Here is an 8,860-nt window from a genome sequence, read left to right on the forward strand (position 1 = left end):
GCTTTTTTAATATGGGAACCTAGCTTATTTCTTATTTTCTTGTATTCCTTCAGTTTAACTGGATCTTTACATCGAATGAATTTGTGAAAACGCTTATCACGGGCTTGAATCCGCTTGTATACCTTTTAGTTACCGATGGCTTTCGAGACTGTTTGTGGGTTTTTCAGACTGTCCAAGGTAATGCGGTATCATATTTGCTCTTTACTAACTGAAGGAAGATATTTTACTCTATACTGGAATTTATATCATAGTGCACGTTGCTTCAGTAAATGCTTTCGATGACCGATCTGAACTCAACAAGATTTTTCTTCGTTAAAAATTTGATATACTATATGCTGAGCTAGCATTTTTTTTCCGTTTTCTTGTCCGGGGAAGAGATGATTGGTGGAGAAAATAAGAAGAGGATGACGACAAGGCTGACGTGTACCAGCGCCAGTGTTATAAAAGCGCGAGGGGGTTGCGAGGCACGGAGGAAGAAAAGAGAAGCAGAGGTTCCGGTGGGTCAGGAACACATCGTGTGGAAGAGAGCAACAGCGGCTACTGCTCCGGGGATCTCAATTTATACAGCGTCTCTCCGTGTACTTCCTGCCGTTCCTGAGCCCGTTCCGGCAGTCGACGGCTGACGGAACCACCTGCTACAGCCAGGTGTGCCTCCAGCGCTGTTGCCACCAATCAGAATGGTGTCGTGTCCCCAACGCCTACATAACCAGCATCCCCTCCACGCGCACTTGGACCAGGAGATCGTACGACGGCGCCAACGACGCTGCCTGCGACGCCAGCCTGAGCGCTTCGAACGCCACCTCGACGCCGGCTACAGGACCCATGCAACGCTGCATCAGCACCGAACCGTGAGCACGATCGCCGAACTCTAGAAGTAGAACGCGAGTAGTAGACGCTGGTAGTAGTGTTCCCGGGTCATGTGTTTTTGTACTCTGTGTTTTGCTTTAGTTTTGTTAGTTTTGTGAACGTTAGCAGTAGAACGCGAGTAGTAGACGCTGATCGTAGTGTTCCCGGGTCCTGTGTATTTGTACGCTTTCTGTTCTGCTTTAGTTTTGTTAGTTTTGTGTTCTAATGTTTGTGTGAAATAGTGTGTATTAAATGTGCGTCTGTGTGCACTGTAAGAAATTTCCGTTCATTAACGGGAAAAAGCCAAACGTGCAAGCCCCATGAGTCGGCGCAGCGGCGCATCGATAGGTCTCACTTCAAAATCGATTGTGCTACATTACTATTAAAAGGGGCAATTAAACTTTGAGCTTTTGAATCTGTGCACGCATGAGCAGGGCTCTATGAAAAAAGAATTAAAACACATCATACAGACGACACGCGCTATATCTGCTTAAAAAAAGCAAGAAGGATGCTACACTTTGTCGAACTTCATTCTTGCGCGGGAAAATACAGCTCGCATCTGCGCTTCGGGGCGCTCGCGCGCTCGTGGAGTGAGCGATGCATGCGCAGTAGCGTCGTTTCAGGCGGTCATGGCGGCGGAAAGCGCCTGGTGCGTGTCAGCGGTGTTCCAAAGACGTTTGACGTGGGCCATGTCGTGCTGGATGCATACATTTGTGCGGCAAACGTCCTCCTGTCTTCAAATGTACGTATGCATTAAGAATCCCGTTATTAGAGGCCGCCTGACTTCAATGCTTTCGCGTGTAAAACTAGCCCTTCGCGCCCACGGAAGAAGTGCGCAGCGTTTGGTAAGCTAATGAGAAAGCAAAACTTTGTTCGTCTAATTAGTGCTCGTGTTATAGGATCACCTTGCTTCGAACGCCGGCGCACCTTGCAAGTACTGTACGAACCAAAGCAGATATCCGCTGGTGCAGGTCGCGTGTCTCGCCTCTCGGCGCTGCGCTGCGCGCTAGCAGAGACACGCAGGCGGCGAAATCCGCCGCCACCATCGGCTACCTGAGCCATTTGGTTTCGAGAAAAAGGGGCAGCGAGGATGCCCCATGTGGGAAATCGGGTACGTTAAGGGGGTAATATTAGGGATCCATAGCTCTTGGTCTATCGTGCTTAGTTTTTGCTAGAGTCCCACCCCGCGCGTCTCCATACCAAGCTACAGGGAGAACGGCGGTCGCATTTGCCGCGCCGCCTGAACGCGTAGCTTGTTCGTCTTCGCGCATATGGAACCTTCTCTGTATTCTGCAGGTATCCTAGCTGCCAAGCACTGCTCTGCTCGTAAACAGCCAGGTGTATATTCAATTTTAAGTTTTTTTAGCCCGGTTGACGTTAATACTTGACCGCGCTGCGATGTAGTCGAAGTTATCTGGAACGTGTTTTGGGTTCAAATTGCAAGATTTTTGTTTCGGAAGAGTGTGGTATAAACTGATATTTTTTAAAACCACGAAATACGTGGAGTGCATTGTCCTGTGCACAAGTGTTTTCCGTGTCCGTGTATTTCGCGCTCCCAAAAAATATAAATGTGGTTTGGACCTAGAGCACATCTAGCAGACGCATTAGCAAATGAAAGTGCAGTTCATTCTATGATTATCATTTTTCATTAGGTCTTGTACACATAGAACTATGATGCTCTTTTTTTTAAAAAGCGTTTTTCCTCCTTACGCTGTGCATTTTGATGATGATAACTCAATTCTTACCATCTTAACAGTTTTGAATAGCTGTTGAAAGTTCCTTATCTTCGTAGCAGCTGTAACATTTTGAATTGATGCACCACAATGTTTAGGTTGTGATCCTTTTTGCTGACCTCATCTTTGGTTTCCTTTTTTCAAACTGAAATTCACTTTAGGGTCATGTTTTTCAAGTCTTGAGTTATTGTGATGAAAGAATTTGTGCAGGTTGCATGTGGGCACTTGTGTCAAAGCCCAAGTGTAGCTCTTGTAGCCTCAAACGAATAATTCCTATGATCTCTAAGAAATCTAAAGGATCACTCAAGTTTCCACTGCCCTGCAAGTTAGCTACATTATTCTCGATCCCATTGCAATGATATGTGTTTCGCGGCTTTATGGAGCTAGTGCTGGAAGGAAAGTGCTTTTTTTAGCCATGGATTCAATCGTTTACTTCCAGCATTCACTGAACGCACTAACTCATTCAGATTTTGCAGAGCAAGTTTCGTTGATGGTTATCGCTTGTGTAGGTCATTGTCAGTTTTTCTAAAAAATATGGAGAAACCAGTGTAAGGTGGGGTTTATTCTGAGAAGCTTCCTAACGGGAGCAGGGCGAACAGCGGGTCAGCTAGTCCAGCCGAGAGCGTGTGCCAGGCGATGACCATGCAGCTCGCGCATATGCCCGTCATCTTCTTTACAATGGAGCCAGGAGCATGCACCAGGCGATGACCATGCGGCTTGCGCATATGCTCGTCGTCTTCATTACAATGGCCCCCGGACAGAAGAGGAGCCATCCTGGCGACTTAAGGGGCGGACAAGACAGCGGGGTCGTAGTATCTCTTGAGGCGCTGGACATGTACAGTCTCACTGCCGCGGCGTCTGAGATCGGGTGGCGGCGTGAGGGGCTCAACAATATAGTTCACTGGAGATGTTTGTTCCAGGACACGATATGGCCCTTGATATTTAGCCAGCAATTTCCGGGAGAGGCCCGGAGTGCTGAAATGTATCCATAGCGAGACAAGAGAGCCGGGAGTGAAATGTTGGGGACGTTGATATTCATCGTGTCGCGTTTTTTGAAGGGATTGGGTAGCTGTCTTGAGCGACCGGACGATCTGGCGGCAGTCTTCGGCATGCCTGGCGGCTTCGGAGACGGTGGTGCACTCAGATGCGTCAGGGTGGTAGGGGAGAACAGTATCAATAGGAACGGAGGGATGGCGGCCATAAAGGAGGCAGACAAGGGAAAATCTTGTCGTAGATTGCGTAGCAGTATTGTACGCGAATGTAATATACGGGAGAATAAGGTCCCAGGTCGTGTGGTTCGAACCGACGTACATAGCCAGCATGTTTCCCGGAGTGCGGTTAATACCCCTGTCACACGGGACTTCTTTGCACTTTGTCTTTTTGCACTAAAGGAGGAAAACCGAAAAGGAGCAGCGACGCTGCTACACGGCAAATCCAAAGGAGCTAGAACGCGGCCTCCGTGGATGCCAAAATTCACCGCTGTGTGTGAAGCGGCGCAAGTAACATTATGAAATTAAAGCAGACGTTAGCACTTCAGCTAAGAGTGCATTCGTTTTATGTTGGAAAAAGTAGCTATCACGATAATAAACGAGCGTTCTGACGGTGAGAAACGGATATTTTGAAACAAAGTTTTTTTTTTTCATCGTTCTCGGTCCGACCACGGTAGGCGCCCTTTTCCGTTCGGCTCCTCGTTGTGTGCGAGAAGCGTGCTTTGTTTCTTGTGCCTTTGTGCGTATTTCAAAGAAATTAGGTTGTGCCTGGTTAGCGTGCTGCCGTAATCATGAGCGACGAATCGCAAGACGTTAGAAAGAAGCGTGAAATTGCCATGAAGATTGCCGATGTGGCATCATTACGCGCGGCGGCGGATGCGGCTAAGGCGCACGGTGACGCACTTGAAGAACAACTTCTCGCAAACATTGCCTATTGCAAAGCCGTCGCGTTCCTTCCGCGAACTGTGCACCGCAGTAGGTGGATGTATCCCCGCAACGAGCGATGGTTTGAGGATACTTTGCCAAACCTCGGAGACCAGCATTTTCGACAGGCGTTCCGCGTTGGCCCGGCTGCTTTTCGGTACCTTGTGGAGCGGTGCCGACCTGCAATGCAGCGTGAACATACAAATATGCGGGAGGCCATCAGTGTGGAAAACAGAATCGGCATCGGCCTTTTCAAGCTCTGCTCAGCTGCCGAAGACCGGGTGGTAGCTATAGTCTTTGGTGTTGGGCGGTCAACTGTAAACGCTATATATAGGGAGTTTGCCGAGACTGTGGTGGATGTGCTCGAACCGGAGTGGATCCGAATGATGGCACAAAACGAGATGGATGAACATGTTAGCGAGTTTTACGCTATGACAGGATTCCCGCAAGCAGTGGGGGCCTTGGATGGCTGCCATTTCCCGGTGTCTCCACCCCACTTGAATGCGGTGGACTATAGGAACTACAAAGGCTGGCAAGTGTTTTTTTCTTGATTTTCCCTTGGTTTTTCCTTAGTGCACAACGTAGTTGACATAACTGATGTGAAACAAGGTAGTTTTTACAATATGTGAATTTACCTTCATGGCTACTTACAATGCTGCAGCATTATTTCAATGTGTATTTAATTTCCACGGATTTAAAAAAATCCTTCGCAATCTAATATCACCTTTACAGCATGTCACCTCTATTTATAATCTTATTTTCAGTAATCATACGTATACAAGTTCGGCTTCATCCACACACAGCCATGTATACTGTTCCACATCTAAGGTGAATATGTGTGCTAATTCTATTAGATGCTCACAAACTATTGAGCAGGTGCAGGCAGGGCATGGAGCTGTCACTGCGCTCATGCGTCTTGCACAGCCACAAGGATGTGAACAATACTCGCGTTCGATGTCCTGAAGCTCTTCTGTATTCACCTTAGAAGTAGACGACCCGCTACAGCATTAGGCTTCTTCTGATCTACTGTTTTTAAATACACATCTAAATAGTTCCATCATGTAACCTTGTGCATACAAAATGTTCTTTTCTTTTGTGCAGGTACAGTGTCATCCTTCTGGCCCTTGTGGACCATAAATACCGGTTTCGGGATGTTTCTGCAGGCAGCCCAGGATGATGCCACGACTCCCATGTGTACAGTCAGTCGGATCTGGCTGAAACAGTTGAAGGGCCGTTATTCAAGACGCCGGTCACAGTGATTAATGGCACTGCTGTGCCCCCGATTATCCTTTGCGACCAGGCGTTTGCCCTGACAGAGCATCTCATGAAACCCTTCCCGCATAATGGCCCTTTACAGGAGGAAAAAAGGCTGTTCAATTACCATCTGTCCAAAGCACGAAGGATTGTTGAAAACGCCTTTGGGAGAATGAAAGCCCGCTTTCGATACACCATGAAAAGGATGGAGTGCGAGATCAGGCATGTGCCTGTGATTATAAGAGCCTGTTGTACACTTAACAACATGTATGAACATTTTGGTGCCCCGCTACAGCAGCAATGGTTGGATGAGGTTTCTCAGCATGACAGAGCTTTTGAACAACCTGCTCATACTACGCAGTTAGAAGTTGATAGTGGAGCTAGTGTTCGGGCAGCTCTTGTGCATTACTTTCAGCAGCTGCAGTAGAAGGCCGCTTAACATGACGAAGAGTGCTGCCCATGTTTTGTACCTCTAAGCAGCATACCTAATCCTAGGTAGCATTTGGTGCCAATGTGGGACTGCAGCAGGTCTAGCTTTGTGTCTTGCTACCTTCCACTGCAAACCTTCCTGAAGGAGTGGTTTTCTTGCACAAACAAAATCAGAAGAATGGGTTACCCCAATCACCACGTCAACTTCTTAACCTATATGTCTAACAGCCAGGTTAATTAACTGACTTCAGTGGGGTTTCCCAACCAATTTCGTTGGTGTGAGAAGCACTCCTTCAGGGCAATTTCTGACGTGCCATGATCTGGACATGGTTAACCTCGTGCAAGACACACAAGCACTGATATGGATACATGTGTCAATATGCGTCTTGTGTGAACAAATGTCTTTTTATACAGTGTCAGTACTTTCACAATTAGTTATTGCTAGTGCAAGACAGTGCACATCAATTTTGCCTTGTTCTTTCGCCCTTGCCTTTTCTGAGGTACTTTTTGTCGCTTTGTTGTTAAACTTGCACAGCTGTCAGTACTGTATCGCAACACTGCCTTGTGCCTTTCACGCAGCCTGTGGCCCAATAGCAGCATGTACATGAATGCAAGCTAAGATTTATACATTTTATTTGTTCAGGAAGTCCTTCAGCACCTGAAAGAGGTCTTCTTCGGCTTTTACTTGTCGCTCACGAAGCCGAAGCTCTTTTTCTCTATACTCCTTGAGATCCTGCCGCAGGAGACGCTGCTCCTCCAGCAGACATTGCTGGGTTTCTTGGGCTGACGAAAGTGGTCGCTTCCGCTTCCGCTGCTGGCTGCTGGTAATAGCCACAACTGTGGTAGTGCTTGCTGTGGTTCAGTCGTTGGTTCAAGCTCAAATGAGCTTTCATGAATGTCACCAATCTCCATGGCGGAGATAATCTGCATGAAGAGCGTTTGAAACAATGATGAAACAATAACAGGAGGTCAAGCACATGCTCACAAAGAAATTGAACAAATAACCCTCAAGTTATGCTTTCTTTCAGGGCTCTGATAAGTGTTGTCCATGAAAACATTTATGTTTACAGTGGTGAATCATTTTTTGCCTGCCGTCGCAAGTGTGTTACAACCGAAATGAGCCTCTGTCCATTACACCTCAGTAACAAAGAGAGCTGTGATCACCTGCTGATATGTTTTACCTTGCCACTTAGCGTGATTTACAAATCGTGTATTATTCATATGTTTGATACACCTTCATGTTATAACATATATAAAGGTGTTGTAATCCAAAATAAAAGATACAAAGCCTTCGATCAGCAACTTATGAACAGTGGTTTGTTGTGCAGTGCGGCTTCAGACTCCAACCAATAAAAATTTACAAATCTGGTATTACTCATATGTTTGATACACCTTCATCTCATAACATATGTAAAGGTGTTGTCATCAAAAATAAACGATACAAAGCCTTCGATGTTGAGAAGTCATCCTTGCAGATGGAGATTCATATTCTTCCAAGAAGATTACCTCTTCGACTGTGCTGACAGGTTGGCAGCTGCTCTCTTCCACCAGAGAGCGGTCGTTTACTGGCAGGCTTCCCAGAAATCTGTGCAGCTCCCAGTAGAATGTCCAGGGTATGGCACCCTGGCCAGTGTGCTTTCGTGACCACCTCCTGCAAACAGTCCTATGAGCACTACGATCCCAACACTCAGGTAGTCAAACGAGTATCTCGTACAAATGCCCATTTTAACTGCTGCTACTGAATAAACAAGGCTACTGCGGCAAGTACGCATTTTCGCACACTGCACGTTGTGCGAAAAGCAAGCTGCCCCAAACCCAATGCAGCAGCCGCTCGCGCATAATGTGAGTCAAAACTTTGCCTCACCTGTCGCATGTTTTGAAAGCTGCCGCGCGGTTATCATACCACAAAATTTCGCAACACTTAGGGGTCTAATATAAATCCGCGATATACATAAAAGTAGCACTTGGCTAAGTTCACTACTCATCGATATTCTGTTGTCAGGTTTTCTATTTTTGAATGCACCTGCTCCTTTGTCTTTGCGATGCCTTGTTCGGCCAGTGAAGTAGCAATGGCCTCGTAAACGGGCCCGTTCCGTTTCTCGCCGCGCAGTTCTGAGAGGTGGTCTTCCCAGAGACGGATAAGTGCCCAGGTTTCGCGCTCCGGCCAGTGGGTGCGCGGTCCTCTCGTTTTTTTTTTTTTGCTGCGCACTTCTGCGCGCCCAACTTGGCAGTTGCCTGAGAGGCCTCAATACTACATGCCTCCATTAAAATTTTGTACAAAATTGAAATTGAATACAGTTAAAAACAAATCACTTTAAATATATAAAGGAGTTCAACTACATGCGAGCGGGAAAACAGAAAACACAAGCAAACGAAAAACACGCACACTACAAAGAGCAAACGAAGAAAAAACAGCAAAGCGAGATGCGCAAGCACGCCTGTGTCGATGCGTCTGCTGAAAAGCGTTCAAGTCCTTTCTTAGCAGTGTGGATGTATTTAGTCATAGCCTCCTCTACGGTTAAGTGCACTGTAACGCAAAATTAACCATTAAATAAGATAAATTCGATATTTTTTTACGGTTTCAAAACTAAAAATTGCGTCAATATTTTTATTCTTTGAGCTCGCTAGCTGGCGCTGCCGTCAGGGTTGCTCCTTTAAGCAACTTTAAGGCCGCTGACGGCCGCC

At 46.7% G+C, this 8,860-nt stretch overlaps 1 long non-coding RNA gene and 1 pseudogene across 1 annotated transcript; one reads left to right on the forward strand and one right to left on the reverse strand.

Annotated features, from left to right (window-relative positions):
- Positions 1–4,451: 4,451 nt before the first annotated feature.
- On the forward strand, positions 4,452–6,173 carry LOC144095534 (uncharacterized; annotated as a pseudogene).
- Positions 6,174–6,818: 645 nt separating this feature from the next.
- On the reverse strand, positions 6,819–7,827 carry LOC144094998 (uncharacterized). Its single transcript, XR_013306650.1, has 2 exons — positions 7,682–7,827; positions 6,819–7,099 (listed from the first exon to the last, which is right to left on the reverse strand). It is a non-coding gene; the product is annotated as an uncharacterized LOC144094998 (long non-coding RNA).
- Positions 7,828–8,860: the final 1,033 nt, after the last annotated feature.

This window comes from Amblyomma americanum, chromosome 6 (assembly GCF_052857255.1).
Source record: "Amblyomma americanum isolate KBUSLIRL-KWMA chromosome 6, ASM5285725v1, whole genome shotgun sequence".
Lineage (NCBI taxonomy): Eukaryota > Metazoa > Arthropoda > Arachnida > Ixodida > Ixodidae > Amblyomma > Amblyomma americanum.